Raw genomic sequence first — 22,661 nt, forward strand, 5'->3', positions numbered from 1 at the left:
CTGCATATTCAAAATGATGCAGCACAGCAAGCTGGGTCATTGTACTGTATCTTTCCTCATAAGTGAGTATTTATGTGCCACAATTCCCAGACACTGACATCATAGTGCTCCACCAGTGCATATTTTTTGCATTACACTCCAGTGGTGCAGTGTACCAGCACATAATTACAGTGCCAAGGGAAGGCACCTTGCTTGCCTCATCCTAGCCTGGTATTTATGTACCCCCTCACACTTGACACTACATCAGTATCGTTGGGGGCATTTACATGCAACACATGTGTAACCCACCCAGCTTCTGATGCCTTCCAAATTTGTCACATCACGGTTTTCTTCAGTTTAGTCTCAAACTCAAGGGTGGTGTAGGGGTGACATGTGGGTGTCTGACATATTTGTATGTCCTATGATTTTAGTTGTTCCATGTGTGTTGCATTGTACATCAAACATAGGGCACAATTTATACTAATATGGTGTACTGATCCCGATGCACCACTTTTCTTGCGCCCCTCTTGCTCCACCTAATGGCACCATGGTAGCACCATATTTACATTCCAGTGCACTGTGGCGGACATTTCTAAAGTAACCCCATGAATTATGCCACTAATTTAGTGCTTTACTGCATTAACACCATACAATATGGCATTATTGCAGCAAAGCACAGTTAGGTCCATTGATTACAATGGGTACGTACTTGAACAGCTGCCTTTGGCAGACCTTACAAATGACATTAAAAGATCGCACAGTGAAATCTTTATGAATTGATTGCCATATGTGTTCTGCCCTTCCTGCATAGGATTGTCTCCCTTGCATATATCATATCTGGCAGAGGCATTTTGTGGTACAAGGATTTACAAACTGGAGCTATGCATGCATTCTGCAACATTGTTAATATGGCAAAAGGGGAATTGGCAACTTCAGGCCACATTGGCATCAATCACTACAATGATAGTGTTGAGCTAAGGCCCTGTAAATATGGCCTCTAGTGAGACGGTAAGACCACTTGTAGCTGATGTTATTCAGGAAGGTGTCCCTTTGTGCACAACATCAACCATCCCCACTACACACACACCCGTGCAGTATGGTGACATGGGAGCTACTTGTACAGCAGAGCAGATGATAATCACAGACCAGCCCCATATGTTGTGTATGATCACATTTGTGTCCATTCCCAACTGTACAGGGAGGCATATCACAGTTCTTGCTAGACCATCTTTCACAGCAGACCTTGTACATGTTGCCCAATGAGTGTTACACATGGGCAGATGGTACAGTTACAACAGTATAGGGAGTGATGTGAGGGTTGAAAAACTGTCTGTGCATATGGGGTGGTGTTGCCCATTTCAAGTGTTTAGCCATTTTGTGTGCTCCCATGCAAACCTTTTGCATGCATACAGTGTGTCCTAAGTGCCTCCCCCTTCTACCATTTGTTAGTTACAAGATTGCCACCGCTGCAACTTCCCCTGCATTTGTGGTAGTTCTTGGAAGGCTGCACTGTTCTGCCCTAAGTCTCCGGTGACCACCTCCTCCGGGATGTCCACTGCCACCATCTCCTCTTGGGGTTCAGGACTTCCACCTCTGGTCTGCAGTGCTGCCTTTCGGTTGCTGGCCAGATTATCTTTAGAACTGCGCTTGCAACCATGCAAACACTTCTTACAATCGCTCACAGTCCTCTTCACCACAGCCACACTGTTGACTTTATCGACTATTGACTGCCATATGGCCTCCTTCCTACCTATTGGCAACTTAGAGGTGACAAAGAGCTGGTATTGATGCTCCGTCACCTCTGTGAGCAGGATCTCATACTCCTCCTGACTGAAAGTACTTTTCCTATTCATTTTCCTCTTCTCCTGAGAGTCTGTATGGGCATCCTGGCTTGTATTGGGCTGATTGAGGTCTCTCTGGGGTCTCTACTGTCCATCATTCTCCATCTTGGCTCCTCATGGCTTCTGTTTGGCATTTTTGTGGGCTTTTTTATGCTTCTGAAGTGAAAATGGTACAAGCACGATTAATGTCAAGAAACATGCTGCTAATCATGGTAGCGTCACATTTTGCAGCATTAGCGTCCTTTTTCTTTACGACCTGTCGCTAAGGTTAGCTCCATTATTTGTTATGCTAGTCTTTTCTTAGCACCATGGTGTGCTGTTTTATAAATACGAGCATTCATGGCACTAAGAAAAGTCGTTATGCTGCATTAACATTTTTGATGCACAAGTGTGCTAGTGCAGATGTGTGGCATTTTTCATAAATTTGGGCCTTAGTGCACCCCCCTCCTCCTTCCCCCTCCCAGCCCCACCTCTCCCTGCATATGCTGTCTGAGCCAGCCTCTGAAAAATAAAACAATAGTAATATTGTTTTATTTTTCATCTATTGGCTAAGCCAGTGGAGCAACGCTACTCCGCCATTGTGAAGGAAATGCCGCTGCATGTATCCCAGCAAAGGTAACACATATTTCACTTTCTTTTTCTTTCTCTGATTTCAAAGTGAGAGGACTTGGTAACGACCAGTCGTCAGGGTAAAAAATAGGCACGCAAAACACTTAGACTGACATGTGACTTCAGTCTTTGAAGTACAACAAATGTGGGAAGAGTATATTTACAGGGATCTATTTTTATTGTTTGGAGTTTTGCGTGCCATTATAAACACAGTACAACGTATGAACGTATAAAAGTGTATAGACCCTACATATGTAAAAAAAATTATCTGTCACATGATCTCACATATCTACAAGAACTGGGTTTTCTTCTTAATCTGCCCAATACAATAGAATTTAAAAGTGTAGACACAACGTAAAATAATGATGATTGTTCAGAATGCTAAAACAGCAAAAAGGAGTCTCTTACCTATCTTATGTTACAAGGGCTTCTGGTCTTATCATAAACATGGCAGAATATTTAAAAAAATGGAATTGTAGTTTTGTGTCATGTTGCATTCTCAAGGCCAACATCTCAAATGGTGAAGGACATTGTTACATTTCCTTGTTAGGTCACAAATTGGTAAAACTCCTAGCCTGAACCTGACATATATTGAACTTGAGTGGGGATAGGGTTCTAACTTTCCACATAGGGATTGCAGCATCTTACCTTTTTAATAGTGAAGTAACAGGAAATCTACTACTGGAATTCAGCCTGGCTGTTCAACTGAGTAACCTGAACCATCATGACCCTCACGCGCCTGGATATCCTCTTGGGTTATTAGTTGCACTATATATATCCACTTGATTGAAGAGTTTGCTGTGTACATCAATGCAAGGGATTTCAGATGTGAAGTCTCTTTGCACATCTTTTGCACCTTGCCCTGGCAATGTGCCTTCCCTAATGGATAAAGAATCAAGGAATTGCTGAATCTGAGGGATATTAAGCTAGTGATATATGTTTCTTTTTGCATAGGCCGTGGAATCATGTGTACACCCTCACTGGAAAGAAGAATTCTGAAGTAATCTCTGTATACCTCTGCATTGGGATTAGTCCAGATATGTATTCAAAATAACAGAGGTCTCTATTCAGTTTGATTATAGATAATCTATGAAAGATACCTAAAATGCCCAGATTCTCGTGCAACTGTGAGGCATGTGTTGATTGTGGGAGAATCAACGTGCATTTGAAAAAACTGTAATAGACAAGCATTTAACTGTGCACTGACCTCATAGTCCAGCACGGTATAATGCACTACTGAGATACTAGCTTTATGCTTAACTAAAGTGGGTGAGAAAGCACAGCCACCAAATTCCAAGTTAAAAGGCTGAATTCAGTAAAAGTTGTGCTCAGATGTTACAGTTCGTTTTATCTGCTTAGCCCATTTGCGAGAGGAGGCTGATTTGTGCCAGCAAACACACATTTAGACAAAACATCTTTCTCGGGGTTTGTTCGGAGCAAATTGCAGGACTTAAGGAATCGGGACATTAATAATGAGCTTTGATTTAGAACATACTGATTCGCCTACCTTCAAGGATAACCCCACGCATTTTTCCCTGCCTGTGCATAAGACAGCTTCAACAGAGTACAAGAAAAGGAGGACGTGGTCTTGGCTCAGTCTTGGGGTGTCCCAATTTATCAATTTTAGGCCATCCGTCAGACTATTTATAAATACTATAAAGTAAAGGGGACTAGAGCACAGCCTTGGTTAACGCCTTTGGGGAAACAAGCACATTGCCCTCCTGACCACAGCAAACACTAAGGTAATAGTCTAACAAGGTCAACTAGACCCAAGTTGAACCTCATTTTTATCATAAAGCCAATAATCAGTGTCTACCACCTACGCCAAAGGCACTTTTGAACATGAGGGATAACAAGTAAAGGTCTTTATTAAGCTGGACATATTTTGTAACGATAGATTGAAGGTGGAATGTTTCCTCCGTGGCCCCAATACCTTTGCAGCAACCAGCCGGAGCTTTCGTCCAGATCATATGTTCATTAGCACATTTTTGCAGCATTTAATAGAGAAACAGTCTTCCAAATGTTTGTGGTCAGCCTCACAGATGATCCGATTTAGGTAAGTGGAAGAATATTCATTTATTTCAGCTGAGCAACTGCAGCGCACCCCCTCTTTCTCCCACCTCAAGCAACAACTGCTTTTCCTTTTAAAAGACCAGCTTGGCTGAAGCAGTTGTGTCACTTCTGGTTTAATATGGCTACAGCATGATCTTCCCGGGCTCTGACTAAAAGTGATATGTGACGATAATTCCCAGGGTCTTAGATACACGAATTTTTAAAAACGGGGACTATTTCCTCTCTCAGTCATGAGCTAGGTGTATTTACAGTATTAAGAATTACATTAGCAGTTTTAATATAAAGAGAGACCAGGAATTAAGAACACTATTATTTATGTCTGGACATGAGGCTTTTTTGTTGTAAAACGTCATAATTGGAACGTCATCATTAACCTGATAAATGAAAATCCTGTTTTCCAACAGGAAAAATCTATTGTACAAGAATCAACCTTTCAAGCGAAACTATTGGGTTCACAATAGGGGCAATGTAATCGAATTTCTACTCATTAGTGGATTGTGGTAAATTTCACTCACACTCACACTGATAGCAGATAATGCCATCTTTTACATCCAACACCCATGTACATTTGGGAAGGATGTTTTATTTTTTTCAAACACAGGGCCTGTTTACAACTTTGGCAGGGGGTTAATCCGTCCCAAATGTGACGTATATCCCACCCGCCATATGACGAGTCCATTATATGCTATGGAACTAGTAATACCATGAGCGGGATATCCTTCACATTTCGGAATGATTAACCCCCTCCGACAAAGTTGTAATCAGGCTCACAATGCCTTCTAATGTAGCACTTTCAGAGCTGTAACAACAGCCCACGTGTTCTGCACAGTGCTTTAAATGGAAAAATATAAGTGCAGGTACTCTGTAATAGAGTACCTGCTTGTTTCTGAGAAGTGCCGGTACTCTCCAATTAAAAGTATTACGTTTTTCTTGAGATATGCCGGTACTCTCCCTCTCAAAATAAAAAAGTGCCGGTACTCAGTACCGGAGAGTACCGGCCCATTTAAAGCACTGGTTCTGCATGATACTGATAAATTCTGTTAAATTCAGTGGTGTCTGTGGTATAATTCCAAAGTTGAGACGTTAGTCGTTTCAGTGGCGGTCGTTGAGAAGGAGGTTTCGAGAAGTCGTGGAGATGTTGCTGCGGGTGGGCGTGAAGGTAACACAACAACTGATATAAGCATTGATTATAAAATGTGTGGGATATTTGAGATTACAATAACACACTTGAAGCAGTCTTGCTTTTTCAATTAGTCCAGTTAGCCAACCATCCCACGATCAAACACCATTAGCTCGCTCTGTTGCTGATGGGTTTTTCAAAATAGCACTAGCTGTTACACATTTGTCTTTAAACAGTGCTGCGAATTAAGGTGTAATTAAAACCCAAGTCAATCGTAGTCACTTTATCATCTCGGAAGGATGAAGTGTGTGCCCATCCCCTTATATTGAAAGTGTTAACATGCTGTGGGCACACAGATCACACCAGCAAGTGGTAATTAATCTCACTGGAAAATAAATGGGATGGCAAATTTGTATTTTTTACTTTCTGTAGTTATGTGGCTTTTCACTATTTTACTCCTTTTTTTAGAAACAGTGTAGAAACAGCCATGACCGAGTCTTTATTTCTAATTCCGATGCCTTCAAGCTGACATTTGACTCTGAGGACAGGATGGAGTTTGTGAATGCAACTTATTACATCACTGCTGCAATCAAATCAGAATGCAGTCACGCTCATTTACTTTTATTATTGAATAGAAATAGCCAATCATTTTCCTCTAAATCCGTTTTATCCAATGTGTGTGGTGTTTGCCCACCGACGATAGCTTCCTCTGGACTCTCTTACGCATAGTTGGAGCAGAACCGAGTTTGGCTGTTGCCTCAAACAGTCATCTGAGGTACCAGAACAGTAGACCAAATTGGTCACATGTATTGATTCATTTTATTCTGATCACCGTGAGTGAGGGTTAGTTGGAATTAGTAACACCGTACCCAAGTAGGATAGCACTACTAGCAGTAAGGTGTTAGGCTGAGAACTGGTGGTGGGCTTCAGTCATAGAGAGACTCAATGGCCCGAAACATGCACCCTTCGTATGAGATAGTGGGCCAAGCACTTTGCTCCTTTAAAGGAGAACCTAAGACTATGGAATGCAATTCTCACGGGTAACATTTCTACAGTAGCAGGGGTGGTTGTAAACCTCACCTTCTATTGAGGTAACAAAGGCATCCCACCTTAGTAAAAGTGTATGGACCCAAACAAAAGCTTCTCTGCAGGAAAACATAGACCCCCTTACTTAGATTCCGGGCAGCTAATTTTTTCTGAAAAGTAGACAACATTCTGGTGCAAGGGTGTCTGTATCGGCACTAGGCAGCCCATTGTGCGCAAACATGGGAAGAGAACAGAAATGGGCCAAATCTGGTATATATGGTGCATTTCTTCCTTTCAATTAGGCGCAGGGCAGCGCAGTCAGGTCACCAGAACAAACAACAAAGTCTCAGTGGTGGGCACCCTGGGACATAGGAGGAGCTGGCCCAGGGAGGTGGCAGTCCCCAGGGCCATGAATGGCTCTTTGAGGGGGGACATGCAGCCCTCCTGCAGTGTCAAATAGCCCTGGAGAGGTGGTGGACCCTGAGGCTGTTGTAGGGGCTGCACACCCCACCACAGTATACTTGATTAAAGCCTCAGGAAGGTGGTGGTCCCTGGGTCTGGGGGGAGCATACAGCAGCCCAAACTGTATTTGATTTCATCCCTGGGGGGTGGCAGTCTCTGGGTCTTGATGAAGCAGGAAAAGAAAGACTAACAAACATTTATATATCATGCAATAAAATCGTATAAGACAATGTGATTTTAGCAAAGAAAATAATGTATGTAGAAAATGTGCCCACAAGGTAGTTCGCCATTAGTATAAACAAGCTTAATTAATCATGAAAACCGATAAATGTATGAATATGTCATAATTGAAGCTATATTCTATGATTTTCTCGTTAAAACTGTTATATGCTTAGCCTAAATTTAGCAGAGGCTTTGGCCTAGTTGCCTGGTCTCAATTTTAACTGCGTAGTTTTCACTTGTATTAACAAAGACGTGTTTTGAATCTTTAAAGCTGTATTTTTCCAGTAGAATGACTAATACACTTATCTCAAAGTTGCTGCTAGGCAACTTTCATCCCCTTTGAAGCTCAAGGTCAGTTTCTGCAGGTGCAGACAATGAAGACACTGATGCAGAATTAATTGGCAACTTTGTTGCTACTTGTGTTCCAAAACTCCAAGGACACCTTATGCGTAGATGAGTATTAAGAGAAAAGACACTATTCATTGGTCAAAGAGAAATTACTCCATGGACCCTCCAATGGAAGAACCTGAAGAATTTGGAACTTTTCTTACTTAATCCCATCCGACAAAGAGAAGCCAGCCATTTTCTTTGATGCCATTTTGAAGCCAGATTTGAGGAGCCATTTTGATGACACTCTGATGCTTTTTCTCTATCCCAGAGAGAGAGACTTTAAAGAATTCTCACCCTAGAGACTTTTAACTTTAACTTTACTTTGCTTTGCCCATATAATAACTTTTGCCCCCTCCATTTTCCTTGCTGCTGCAAGGAAAACTTGAATTAAACTTTGCCCCATTGAAGTCTGCCCCATGCTGATCGAACCGGTACCTGAAGGACGAAGATTTACCTTGAATGGTGATTGTATTTGGTAATTATGAAAGGATAAAAGTACTAATCATTGTGTTTTCCTTCTTAGGTACCAACTGCTTATTTTGACAGAGCCCAAGCTACAAGTTTTCTAAATTTATGTTGATTAAATTCATTTTGCATGAAGCCCAACATGCCAATGCTAATCAGAAGTTAGTTGAGGTATTCATTTGATGCACCGTGCTGAATTGAAATCTTGCTATGCTGACCGATGTATGCAATTAGTCAAATTCAGTTACTTTTATTAGTGATTTGCATAGCTATATCTGAGTGTATAATTATTCTAGTTTTACGTAGGTTGCGTTTCTTCCGTCGCTATGGACAGCCAGTAATGTTCGTATATGTGTATCATTTGATTTTAAGAGTTACTTACATTCTGTTAGCTTTGTTAATATAGGGAAATAAACTCATTACCTTTTAATAAACAGGTCTGGTTATTCATGACTGAAAGGTCATGGTGTGTCAAATTACTGATTTCTGTTTAACTAATTGTTGATTGATTACTAATTGAGTGTTGGTTATTGATTATAAATGATTGTTAATCACTGATTTAAGGGATCCGACAATTTCTTTGGATGAGGAAACACGTCGGGGAATGTATTCTAGAGTGGCTACATTGGATTTGCTTGTTTTACCATTATAAGTTGGAAGGACCATGAGTGCATCTCTGCTTTGGGGCACTTTGGATGAAAATAGATACTGGCTGCCCAGCGGGGGGTCTGCACCACCACAAAGTGGAATGGGGGTCTGGCTCTGTGTTTCATTGGAGCTGAATGAGAACGTTCTGTTAGTTATATTACCATTGTGACTGAATCTGTAAATGTGACACTTCAACCCCCAATATAGGGTGAAAATGGAATGAACTACACATCCCGTCATACATTGCTACTCACCGAGAGGCCCACTGAGGACAAAATATTTGTTAATTAGGTGTTAATTAGGTGAACAATAGGAAGGTGTTTTAGTTGCAGTGCGGGCCCCATGAAGAAGGAGGTTATGTTCGAAATGTGTTGGGGAATGTATTATAGAGTGGCTACATTGGATTTGCTTGTTTTACCATTAAAAGCTCAATTGAGCATGAGTGCATCTCTGCTTTGGGGCACTTTGGATGAAATTCGATACAGGCTGCCCGGCCAGGGAGAGTGCACCACCGCTAAATGGAATGCGGGTCTGGCTTGGCGTTTCACTGGAGCCGAGTAAGAACGTTCTTTCAGTTATATTGACACTGTGACTGAATCTGTAAATGCGGCACTTCAACCGCTACTGTAGGGTGAAAATTGAATGAACAAAACATATTGTCATACATTGCAATTCACTGAGATACCCACTGAGGGTGAAATGTTTGTTAATTAGGTGAACAATATTGAATAGTTTTAGTTGCAGTGCCGGACCCCATGAAGAAGGACGTGATGTCCAAAAAGTGTCGGGAATGTATTATAGAGTGGCTTTATTGGATTTGCTTGTTTTAACATTAACAGTTGAATGAAACGTGAGTGCATCTCTGCTTTGGGGCACTTTGGATGAAAATATATCTATATATATTGTTAGAAATGGGGTCTTTGGTTGGCATTCAGGCTACCCCCTGTCCAAGCAATGACCTTCTCTCTAGTCAGTGTACAGGAGAATCACTCTTAGTTAACTCCCACTCAACCACTTGGTAGCTTGGCACGAGCAGGCAGGCTTAACTTCAGAAGCAAGGTGTAAAGTATTTCAATCAATCAATCAATATATTTATAGAGCGCACTACATACCCGTTAGGGTTTCAAGGCGCTGAGGGGGGGGGTAAGCTGCTACTGGTTGAAGAGCCAGGTCTTGAGGAGTCTTCTGAAGGCGAGTAGGTCCTGGGTCAGTCGCAGGTGGTTTGGGAGAGTGTTCCATGTTTTGGCGGCGAGGTAGGAGAATGATCTGCCTCTGGATGTCTTTCGGTGGATGCGGGGGATGGTGGTGAGTGCGAGGTCTGCGGAGCGGAGCTGTCGGGTGGGGGTGTAGAAGCTGAGTCTGTTGTTGAGGTAAGCGGGTCCGGTGTTGTGGAGTGCTTTGTATGCGTGGGTGAGGAACTTGAATGTGATCCTCTTGTCAACGGGGAGCCAGTGGAGGTCTCTCAGGTGGGATGTGATGTGGTTGCGTCGGGGTACGTTGAGGATCAGTCGGGCAGAGGCGTTTTGGATGCGTTGGAGGAGCCGCAGGTGTTTTGTCGGGATGCCTGTGTATAGTGCGTTGCCGTAGTCTAGCCTGCTGCTGACGAGGGCCTGTGTTACTGATTTTCTTGTGTCTGTTGGGATCCACTTGTAGATCCTGCGGAGCATGCGGAGAGTGTTGTAGTGGGAGGAGGGGACTGCGTTGACCTGTTTTGACATGGAGAGGGAGGAGTCGAGGATGAAGCCCAGATTGCGTGCGTGGTCGGTCGGTGTTGGTGGGGTTCCTAGAGATGTTGGCCACCAGGAGTCGTCCCAGGCGGAGGGGTTGGGTCTGAGGATGAGGACCTCCATCTTGTCCGAGTTCAGTTTCAAGCGGCTGTTTCTCATCCATTCGGCAACGGCCTGCATTCCCTCGTGGAGGTTGGACTTGGCGGTGTGCGGGTCCTTGGTGAGGGAGAGGATGAGCAGGGTGTCGTCGGCGTAGGAGATGATGTTGAGGTTGTATTGTCGGGCTATTTGGGCGAGGGGTGCCATGTAGATGTTGAATAATCTAAATTAAAAACCAAGTGCAGTAAGCCCAAAGGAAAAACGCATCAATCCCTAGTAGTTTCTAAATATTTGAATTTGTACATCAATAACCTATAATACAGTAACATGTAGTGTGCACTACCAGCAAAGTTCCTACTGCACAAAGGAACCAAAGGGGTGAAAGAAAAAACACCACAAATGTTGAAGAACAATAAAGTGGGTTGTGCACCACCAACAATGTAAATAATAATAATAATAATATTCCAATAAAGTCGTAGATTTTCATAGATTTCTTCCAGAAAGTTTATTTGATGCCACAGAAAAATAATGAAGAGCAGCAAAACAGCAGCCAACGCGTTTCGCCCTATGTACTTGGGCTTCTTCAGGGCGAGTAGTAAATTCCAATAAAAAGTCGTTTTTGAACTAAGTGTAGGATGCCAATGAAGGTTCAAAAACATAGATAATGTTGTTGCAGAGTATCGTATTGCCGGCCGGAACAAGCGTAACAGGACGGGCCCGGTCGCGTTGCCGCCCGTCTTGTGGATAGAGTATGCGACGCGTTCAAGAGTTTGGAATTGGAATTTACTACTCGCCCTGAAGAAGCCCAAGTACATAGGGCGAAACGCGTTGGCTGCTGTTTTGCTGCTCTTCATTATTTTTCTGTGGCATCAAATAAACTTTCTGGAAGAAATCTATGAAAATCTACGACTTTATTGGAATATTATTATTATTATTATTTACATTGTTGGTGGTGCACAACCCACTTTAGATGTTGAATAATGTTGGGCTGAGGGATGAGCCCTGGGGTATGCCGCAGATGTTTTGGTGGCTTTGGAGCGGAAGGGAGGGAGGCGGACTCTCTGGGTTCTGCCGGAGAGGAAGGATGTAGTCCACTCGAGGGCTTTCTCTTGTATTCCGGCTTCAAAGAGGCTGGTTCTCAGAGTGTGATGGCATACCGTTTCGAAGGCGTCTGATAGGTCCAGGAGGATGAGGGCTGATGTTTCTCCATTGTCCATTTGGCGTCTGATGTCGTCTGTGGCGTACCCACACACACAGTAACTCACAGGTTTAGAACAATAGGTAATATTTATCTAAATAAAACAAGACCAAAATGACAAAAATTCAACATACACAAGTCAAGTTATGAGTTTAAAAAGCAAAAGAGTCTTAAATCCTTTTAGGGAACAGTGAGAGTGTTGTTAGCTCACAAAAATACCTGGGTAGCGTCAAAATAAAGCCACACTGGCGAGTGTGCATCTGAAAAGGCTAGTGATGCGTTGATTTCTCACTCACAAGCAAGAACGTACATCGTTCCTCCTCCTGTTGGGTTGGAGTTTGTTGTTTCTTCTCCCCCCAAGAGATCGATGTGTTGATCCGGACAGGCACCTCGGGACCGGGCAGGCTTTGCGTTGATTTTCTGCGCCCAAAGATGTGCGTTGAAATCCAGTCACACGGTGTCAAGGAACCGCGCTGTGTGGGGGCTTGCATCATTAACAGCAACCACTGCAGGTGTTTTGTGGCATTTCTCTGGCCATGTTGTGTCGATCTTCCAGCTGCGATGCAGGTGGAGCGTTGCTGTTAGCCGCGAGGCCAGTGGCGCACCATTATTCAGCCGCGAGGAGAGAGGTGCGTTGAAGGTTTCACCACACGGCGGTCTTTGCGTGGATTTCTGTCCTTTTCCACCAGCTGCACCTTTCAAGGGCCCAGAGACAGGTTACAGCACCACTTGGCAGGCAGGACACTCAGCAGAGAGCCCCAGTGCTGGCAGAGAGAAGTCTTTTTTGTCCCTGAGACTTCAACAACAGGTGGCAAGCTCAGTTTAAGGCCTTGGTGATTCTTCACCAGTGTGAAGTCACACAAAAGTCAGATCTTGTCCTCTTTCAGGTAGAAGCAGCCACTGCAGGCCAACACAGTCACAGGCACAGGGGCAGTAGTCCTCCTCCAGCTTCTCCAGCTCTTCTCCTTGGCAGAGGTTCCTTTTGGTTCCAGAAGTAATCTGATTTTCAGGGGTTTTGGGTGCTCTTCTTATACCCCTTTCTTCCTTTGAAGTAGGCCTACTTCAAAGAGAACTCTCTGCTGTTTTCAAGATCATGCCTTGCCCAGGCCAGGCTCCAGACACACACCAGGGGCCTGGAGACTGCATTGTGTTAGGGCCGACACAGACCTTTCAGGTGTAAGTGACCTCTCCTCCACTCCCCTCAGCCCAGATGGCCAATCAGGATATGCAGGCTACACCCCCGCTCCCTTTGTGTCCCTGTCTAGAGGACAGGTGCAAACAGCCCACCTGTCAAACTGACCCAGACAGGGAATCCACAAACAAGCAGAGTCACAGAATGGTTTAAGTAAGAAAATGCCTTCTTTCTAAAAGTGGCATTTTCAAAAACACAATCAGAAAACCAACTTCACTGAAAGCTGTATTTTGAAATTGTGCATTCAGAGACCCCAAACTTCACAGTCATCTGCTCCCAAAGGAAATCTGTGCTTTAATAATATTTAAAGGAAGCCCCCATGTTAACCTATGGGAGAGATAGGCCTTGCAACAGTGAAAACTGAATTTGGCAGTATTTTACTGTCAGGACATGTAAAACACAAAAGTATCTGTCCCATCTTTAACATACACTGCAAACTGCCCATGGGGCTACCTAGGGCCTACCGTAGGGTGCCTTACATGTATAAAAAGGGAAGGCCTGGAAAATGGGTACACTTGCAAAGTCGAATTGGCAGTTTAAAACTGCACTCACAGACACTGCAGTGGCAGGTCTGAGCCATGTTTACAGGGCTACTGATGTGGGTGGCACAACAGTACTGAAGGCCTCTAGTAGCATTTGATTTACAGGCCCTGGGCACTTCTAGTGCACTTTACTAGGGACTTACTAGTAAATCAAACATGCCAAACACGGATAAGCCAATGTACACATATACTTTATACAGGGAACACTTACACTTTAGCACTAGTCAGCAGTGGTAAAGTGTCCAGAGCAAAGAAAACAGCAAAAACAGAGTCCAGCACACAGAAACAACCTGGGAAGTAGATGCAAAAGGTTTTAGGGAGCCATGCCAAGGCCAATGATGGCAAGTCTAACACATATATTTAGATGATAGACTTACACACACACATAAATATATATATATATATATATATATATATATCACGTACTACCTACCTGTACTTACCTTTAAAACTTTTAGCACACAGTTGGCTGCACCAATTATGCCTTTAGAATTAATTTTATTGTAAAGGCATGTGTGGTAACAGTAGTTCTGACCTCATTGTAATGGCTGTTTCCCTTAAATTACCTTTGGGAATACCAAATTAGAGGTAATCAATAGTGTCAGCCTTTCTCACAAACAATATTTCAATTTTTTATTAAAAAAGCAGATATTGTCGCCATGCTAGATGAACAAATTATGTTTTCCTCGAGTATCTACAGTGAGTAGGCTGAAGGTTGTATTCTCATTCATTTTAAAGAGTACGTTAATGGAAGGAAAAGCGCTACAAGCTTTTGGTTGTTTTTTAAAGAACAGCACTTTTAGTTAGAGGAGTAGAAGAGAGGACAGTTATTGGTTGGAGATGCAGTCTAGTACTTGATAATGCTTTTCTGTCTACGACGCCTGTTGTCATGTTGCATTTTGTTGCTCATCGAACAGCCTGAAGATTAGAGCAACCTTGGCACCAATGTTGGAGGGAACCGCTCCAGGTGTAGGTGTTCATGATTGACAATAGCATTCCAAAGAGTGACGTGATTTGGGACATGTGCACTAGTCATTTGCCATTCGGTCAAAACAAAAATATCTACTTCTAGAGGGTCAAGTCACTCACATGCAGCATTTTCCACATTAGCAAGTAAATCAAAATTCGGAGTGAAAGACAAGTGAACAAACTGAACGTGTTAAAAAGCATTAGGCCCAAATTTAAAAGAAAATTACAGAGTGCAACGCTGTGCTACATTTGGCAGCTACCTGCGCCCTATTTAATAGAATATGGCGCACCCCTGTGTTGCCCCCGGAGATAGTGCCAAATTTTGTGCTGAGGGGAAACGCAGCCACCCTTGTGCCATGGTGCAAGGATGGCTGCACTGCAGGGGAGATTGTTTTTGTGCAGGAAGGGACACATTCCTGCACAAAAACAATCTTTAATGGCGATTTTCTCTTTCTATGTGTGCTGCTGAATGCAGCACACATAGAAAGAGCAAAAGACGAGGAGAAATGAAAGCATTTCTTCTCATTCTGCCATGCCAACTCCACCCCTGGGGTGAAGTTAGATTATGGCGCTGCCTCGGGTTTATGAAAGCTTGTAAATCTAGGGCAGCGTCAAAATGTAATGGGTTTTGCTGTGGAATGCCACAGCAACATCCATTGCAGGCCCCTTCTAAGCAAAGTGCTGCGTGTGAAGGGGACATATTTACAAGTTGGCCCTTAGTGTCACTTAGGCTTTAATCCATTATCATTCAAAAATCATCTAGACCATTGTTCTCAGCTTTATCAAGCTTTACAAAATTAGATTTTTTTGTTTTGAGGGAACATTATTGCACTTACTGCTTGGGTGCAATCTTTTTGTAGTTTTGTGGGTTAATAAACAAATGATGCACATTTGACACTCTTCCTTATATCCTGGATATTGTGTATGAACCAATAAATATTGACTAGGCAATACTTCAATTAGGAACTCTGAAGACTGAAGTCTCCTTTCTCATCTAACTGTAAATTTTACCCTTATAGTGACCACTAATTAGTCGATCCTTAAAAAAAAATTCAAGCTCCTTTTGGCAGCATTTCATTTATTTATATGGTATTTCTATAGCACAAATATAGCCAAAAGGCAATATCATTTTCCATGTTGACATCCTTGCAATAGATAATTGCAGCAGGCACTTAGGCTTCCTATTGAACATGACAGAAAATGTCTGCTTTCACAATATGAACCTCTGCCTCAATTTCTCTCACCCTCTGGCCCTTGCATACGTGCCCTTTTTCCTGGCCTATTTTTGACCGACAAGACATAGGTGACTGAAATATTATGGGCCTAATGCATAATCATTTTTCCATACATAGAATGTGAGCACAAAAAACATAATGTATTTTTTGGCAGAAATTCCCTGATCCTCATTCACAAAATATATACTAGCAAAAAGCAAATTGGATTTATATATGTGATCAAAAGAAAGGCCCAGATTTAAGAAAAGTTAGCGCTGCCTTTACACTATTATTTAACGCAAAAGCAGCGCCAACCCAGTGCCATATTTATATATTATCGCTAGAACAGTCTACCAACAAATTTCCAGTCTTTGCATCATTTTTTTCGGAGCGCCACCTCACCTTGCTTCATTTAACGACAATGATAAGCAAAATGTGCGTTCCCACCCAAAAAATTACGCAAGTGCCATATCTACAAGCCATCAGAAAACAATGCATGCATAGGACCAGGTTCAACAAATTACGTTAATTCTGATAAAAAGAGGCCCAGCCACAACTACATAAGGAAACCTGGCAAGCAACTGAGCAACACGAATCTGTTACTGCTACAGCTTGGCATTCAGGGATGACAACAGCAATGACACCAAGTGCCACCAGCACTAGTGCAGCAACCTCAATCACTGCCACTGCAGCCACTAAGGCAGCACAGAACGAGGGAGAGGATATTTCACCAACGAAAATGTATCCATGGTCTCAGGGAAGAAGAGGTCATCAAACTCTATGGTCTGAAGTCGGAGACCATTGTACAGCTTCTCCACCACATTGCTCCTGACATCGCAGCAAGAGTGTCCTTTGGATCATTCCAGACCATTGCAGAGTGAGTGGGATATCACAACCAACCCTTTCTGCCTTCCTTCCTATTTTCCTGGATGCCATCATCTGCCTCACACCCCACTACATCCGGTTCCCCAATTCCCAGGACCTGCAGCAGGAGACCAAGCAAGGATTCTATCAAATTGTTGGATTCCCGAATGTGCTGTGTGCAATGGACTGCACCCATGTCCAACTTGTCCGTCCTGCTGCAACTGAACACCTCTACAGGATCCAGAAACATAAACACTCAATCAATGTGCAGGCCATTGTGAACCATCGTAGCAAATTCAACAACATCCTTACAAAATATTCCTGCAGCGTCTATGGCTTCTACATCTTCAGACACTCAACAATCAATCAACGATTCCAGGATGGACAATATGGCAATGGCCTGCTTGAAGTTAAGCAAGCATACAATTCATAACACAGACAACACACTAAACTTGTGGGACAAACAATACATACCCCACACTTAACACACATGGACGGGGGACCAGAGTTGTTTAGACAACAACACATATGTGAGATGCCTCACTACACCGCATTCAATGCACATCACCCTCACATACGCCCATATGTACAATTACATAGCACCACCTGACTTACAATTCACATGATGGACTGGTGGAGCAATGTCCCATTTGCATACAAAAAGCTGGGGTCGAACCACTACATGTGTCTGAAGGTCTTTACAAAATACAGATGCTTCACACATAACATTTAGCATGGAATTGCTCAGCTATGTGTATTGCATTGGCCATGCCATTGTCAAACAACTCACATATTAGCACTGCCTCACATTTATCATGCTGTAGAAACTTGAGGCAGCACCGATAAGTAATGCCACTCTAGTGGTGCCATCATCATCTACATATCACCAAAACATACCTGATGTGCTCATTGTGTTCAGCTACAACATCACCATCATTAATAGATCATGGTAGGACTGGACACCTCACAGCACACCGACCATCATACACGTAAAACCTAGATCTCCTTACCATGATGCAGGGGTGCCAACAGTGGACTATGGCAGCTGAACTACTGCCAATGCACTGGTAGAGGTCAGAAATGCATAATATTGAGGAAACATGGGACTTTGCAGGGCTGGACAGGTGATGCACGGCAGTGCAGAAATGCACCTCATGCCCTTTCCTGTCCGACAGGTGTCTGCAATCCTTGCATACATCACAATAAATCCCATACAACTGTGCCACATGCTAGTCAGCAATTGGCAAAAACAGCACTTTATATGTGGGAGGTATTTCAAGGGCAAAAGTGTGGGATTAAAATGCAACACACAGGGCACAACACCTGTCACATGACACACAGCACACAAAATAGGTACACATTTCTCAAACATCATTGTTCTGCAGGTCTAACGTTAAGGGACTAAGGGACAGATTTAAGAAAAGTGGTGCAGCATCCAAAGCACCACTACTTATTCTTGCGCCCTTTAGCGCCCCCTAATGCCACCACGTGTGCACTACATTTAATATATGGCACACCATGGCACAGAGTAGGGGCAGTAGTGTCACAATATTTGACACTATTGATGGACTGTGTAGGATTAGTGCACAAATGTGGGTGCAAATCCTGCACAGTACATAGGGGCCCATTGAAAGCAATAGTCTGCTCCCTTTTAATGCCTGCTCTGTGCAGGCATTAAAAGTAGCTGTTAAAAATGACTCAGTGGAATCTCTTAGATTCCACTGCACCATTTCAGCAGTACCCCTAATGGGGGAACGCCTCCTTGCATGCATGACGCCTGGCACAGGCATAATGTGCCCCAAGGAGGTCACATGCATGCGTTGTGCCACTTTTTAAATACTGAACAGTAATTTTAGCCTTGTTGAGCCGCATTAGTGTCAAAATAAATTACACTAATGTTGCGCAAGGAGGCGTTAGGCCCTCTTAAACTTGTGCCTCAGGGTCAAATATAGACAAAGCCACACATATTCTGCATGGGTGAACTGTCAGACCAGAAATTAATTAACAATCACCAGACGACTGAAGCACAACCCATGATTGATAAGTGCACCACCACACACCAATACAACCATCCATTCAACCAGGAACACACACAATACTAGATGCAAATCTGAATCACCACTCCATTGAAAACAAATACATGTCATGGCACACTGTGCCACTGGATTCAAGCTAGCCGTGGTAATGAAGGGTGATACCCTAAAACCGGTCCCTAGATGCTTGTTTCTGGTCCAGGGAGGACCTGGCATGGCAGTTTGTGCTGGACTGTTCCCATGGGGAACAGGGTCAAGACTGATTTGCATATGGCTGGGTCCAAACTGAAACGGCATGGCAAGCAAAAAAACTGATGGATTCAACTCAGCTCTGTGCGTGGGGGTGAATGTTTGATTTGTTCTGCATTCTGTCCATCTTCTGTTGTTTTTGCATTTGTCGCCCCAAGTTGGAATGGTATTGACCAGACGTGGGTCCCCTGCTTGCTATGCCAACAAATTCAAGCTAGCCTGGCTGATGAAGGGTGATACCCTGAAACTGGTTCCAGGATGCTTGTTTCTGGTCCAGGAAGGACCTGGCCTGGCAGTTTGGGCTGGACTGTTTCCATGGGGAACAGGATCAAGACTGATTTGCATATGGCTGGGTCCAAACTGGAATGGCATGGCAAGCAAAAAAAACTGATGGATTAATTCCAGATCTGTGACTGGGGGTGAATGTTTGATTTGCTCTGCATTCTGTCTATAATCTGTTGATTTGACAGACTTATTTATGTCACTTTGAGATCCAATATATGGAGGTCACTCAGTAACTGCATAAGTGCTATGGTTTGTGTTCTGTAATGTGTGGGGGTCAGTCATATGATGTAGCAAAGCCTGTAAATGTGAGGGCACATATTGCTTAGCCTGTAAAAGAAGCTGCGTCCATCTGTAAAGCTCACAAGTCAGACTTAGTATGCTGTGTTGAAAGAAGGGACAATGATGATGATGAAGATGGGTACTAAGGGCAATCAGCAGAAAGTATGCCAGCAATGTTAAACTAGAACCATAACTGACAAAATATGTCATCCATGTGTGTGAAGGAACACACATAGACTAAGACTCACTGTACAACCCAACAATGTTTCCATATTACACCAGACACATGTTCACAGAGAATGTGTAAATCTGCACATATTTCAGTCACATTTTCAGTGACTACAACTACGTGCTTGGCCTGCACAAACTTGTGTGACAGGAGCAAGTGACAAATGACAGTATCTGTACCCTGGTTCTGCAGATATGACCCAGTTCCAAAATCTATCAATGACCTAACCAAGCTTCATAGGAATAATCTTGCCTATATATGCCAAGTCATGTCAAACTATAGCAAATGATGAGACATGTCCAACACAAACAAGCTGTAAGTCCCTAGTATATAATAGGGCAAACCTGACATCAACAACCTCAAAGTTAAGAGGAAATACTTGCCCATGGGACTACAAATGTGCAGGTGTATGTCTGCAGGTGACTGTGCATTGCAGTGCTGATGATTAATCTTGAGGATGGCAGACCGCCACCCCCAATCCTCAGAGAATGCTACATCAACAGTTGACACAGTCAGGGGCCTGCTGCCTGTCCACAGTGAACTGAGCTGAGGTTACCACAGTCAACCTGTGTCAGTACATGCAACAATGGGCCTCTGTGGGCATACAAAGTGCCACTGGAGCACTGATGACTCGAGCGCCATCACTGCCTGATAGCAGCACTGCCATTCAGAATATGTGTTAATAGGGAAATCTGGCAATTAAACAAAAGGGTAAGTCATCGTACATTCCAAGTGTATGTGCTAAACACATAAGTCCTAAATCTTAGCACACATCTCCCATCTAGGCAGACCAGGCTTGGTGCCATCTACCTGCATGTAGACAAAAGTGTACAATTTACATGTGAAACTGTGCATGTGTCACATATGTACCTACAAACCTATATGAACAGTACATATTTTTACACATAGGGAAGCATAGCTAACACAGATATGAGTACAAAGCCTTTAGACAATGGCCTACAGATTTACATGCTAGTATTTGTTCCATCCCTAAACACACAGTTGAAGTATGCATTATTTTTCATACATGAAGCATATCTTTTCACACACAAACCTGTCACATACATTCTAACAATGACACATGTCAGCACACCATTTTCAACAATTTGCATGCATGGGGCACCATACGTCACACATGTTGCTTTGCATTGTGAAGTCTGGCCCTTAGAACGCACCAGAGGGTGAGACATACTTGCACTTACATTGTCATGGGTTACCGGATCTTAACCCTGCCTTCATCAACAGCATCCTTTGCTAAAGATTTGTCAAGGGTATCATTTGCATGAACATGTTTTTCATATGGCCCATCCTATCTTATGCTGTGTTGTGACATAACAATGTGGTAGACCTTCACTATGAGTTCCATCACATACGTACATGCACAGTACACACGTTGTGCACATGTGAACACCTGTATGTGGAAAAGAGTCTGTATACACATGTATATTTACAAACAGTATCGGTCCTCCCATGCATCACACACCTACAAACATATAGAAACACATTCCATTGTTAGCGGTACACAGTGAAATACTCATGCATACACATGTTGCCCTACCATACAAACAACAAAGATGTATAGCCCCTGTAACTAGGGATGTGAATCAGAGTGCTCTTTCAGCCTTCCCTGTAAAATCCATGCATGCCCATCATGCGTGAAAAAAATGATGCAAACGTTGGTTCTACATACATTCCAAATATCAAAAATGGCACCTCGCATATAATCTTGGTTGTCTTGCCTTGTCAGTCTTCCCACAAAAATTCACACATGGCCGTCATGCGTTTAAAAAACACACTTAAAACATCACATTTGACACAAATTATGCCTTGCACCTGCGCGCATAATCTAAGTTGTCATGCCTTGTCAACCTTCATACAAAATTTCACGGATGGCCGCCATTTGTCAAAAAAACAGTGCACCTGAAAGTGATGTAAGAGGTCTTCCTTGCTGCACACATGGAAAAATGAACTTACTTTCACTTTTACTTTACAGTCTTGTAGTCTGAGCTTGTGAGAGGTTGTGCGGTGCTTGTGCTGGTGTGACGAGTCTTGGATTTTGAGTCTTTTGTGCTGTCTACTGTCTGTGTCTTGTCCATTATGTACTTTTTGTTTTATTGTTGGACATTAGTATCCTCCTATTGTGTAAGTATTGCAGGTGTCTGTCTTGGGGTAGTTAAGTTTATTTGGGTAGATGGGGGAAGTTGGGAAATAGTTTTTTTTGTGGGGTATTTAGGTTGCTGTGGAGGGAAGCTGGAACATGTCAGAGAAGGGAAGGGCACAGAGATGACTGGGGATGAACTGGGAGGGTTCATCTCGTTAGTGTGCCACTACCTCCTCAACATGGTGGCAATGGGTGGCCGTGTGACCATGGGCTATCCAACAGTGGCATGAAAGCTGTGCTGTAGCAAGGTGCTGTTCCAGCTTAGATGCATCTTCTCGATGGAGCACAGCGACCACCAGTTGAAGCACCAGTGAGCAGACCTCATCAGCCATGACAGGGATCTCCTCCATCAACTGGTCATTTGAGTCAGTGGAACTGTTGGTAAGTACCTCTTACACATAGCAACATCCTTATTTGCATGTGCATGACAGTAGAACATAAGGATTACTTCAGCATGACATGACAAAGCAAGTTTTGTGTCTCAGCCAACCTGCCTTCATGAGAGGTCAGCAATGCACCGGTTGCAGACAATTAGCGCATTCCTCTCTTTGTACTTTGTGTATCGAATATACATATTGAAGTGCTGAAAACAAAACACACATGTACAATGGTACAAGGTTTCAGGTTTCACAGGCACAAATGTTCATGTACATCATGGGCTTGACAACTGTGGAAATTTCTGAAGTAATGTTTAAGTGATGACAAACATGACGCTGGAGTATTGGTAGTCATGGATGTGTGTGTTCCTTGAGTCATATATGTGCAGAGTGACACAACAAGGACTC

The 22,661-nt window shown here is 43.2% G+C and overlaps 1 protein-coding gene across 1 annotated transcript in view; it reads right to left on the minus strand.

Moving 5' to 3' along the window:
• TCERG1L (transcription elongation regulator 1 like) overlaps positions 1-22,661 on the minus strand; it is a 1,516,577-nt gene that overhangs the window by 1,136,174 nt on the left and 357,742 nt on the right. The window lies entirely within an intron of this gene.

Source organism: Pleurodeles waltl, chromosome 6 (genome assembly GCF_031143425.1).
Source record: "Pleurodeles waltl isolate 20211129_DDA chromosome 6, aPleWal1.hap1.20221129, whole genome shotgun sequence".
In the NCBI taxonomy this organism is placed as follows: Eukaryota; Metazoa; Chordata; class Amphibia; order Caudata; family Salamandridae; genus Pleurodeles; species Pleurodeles waltl.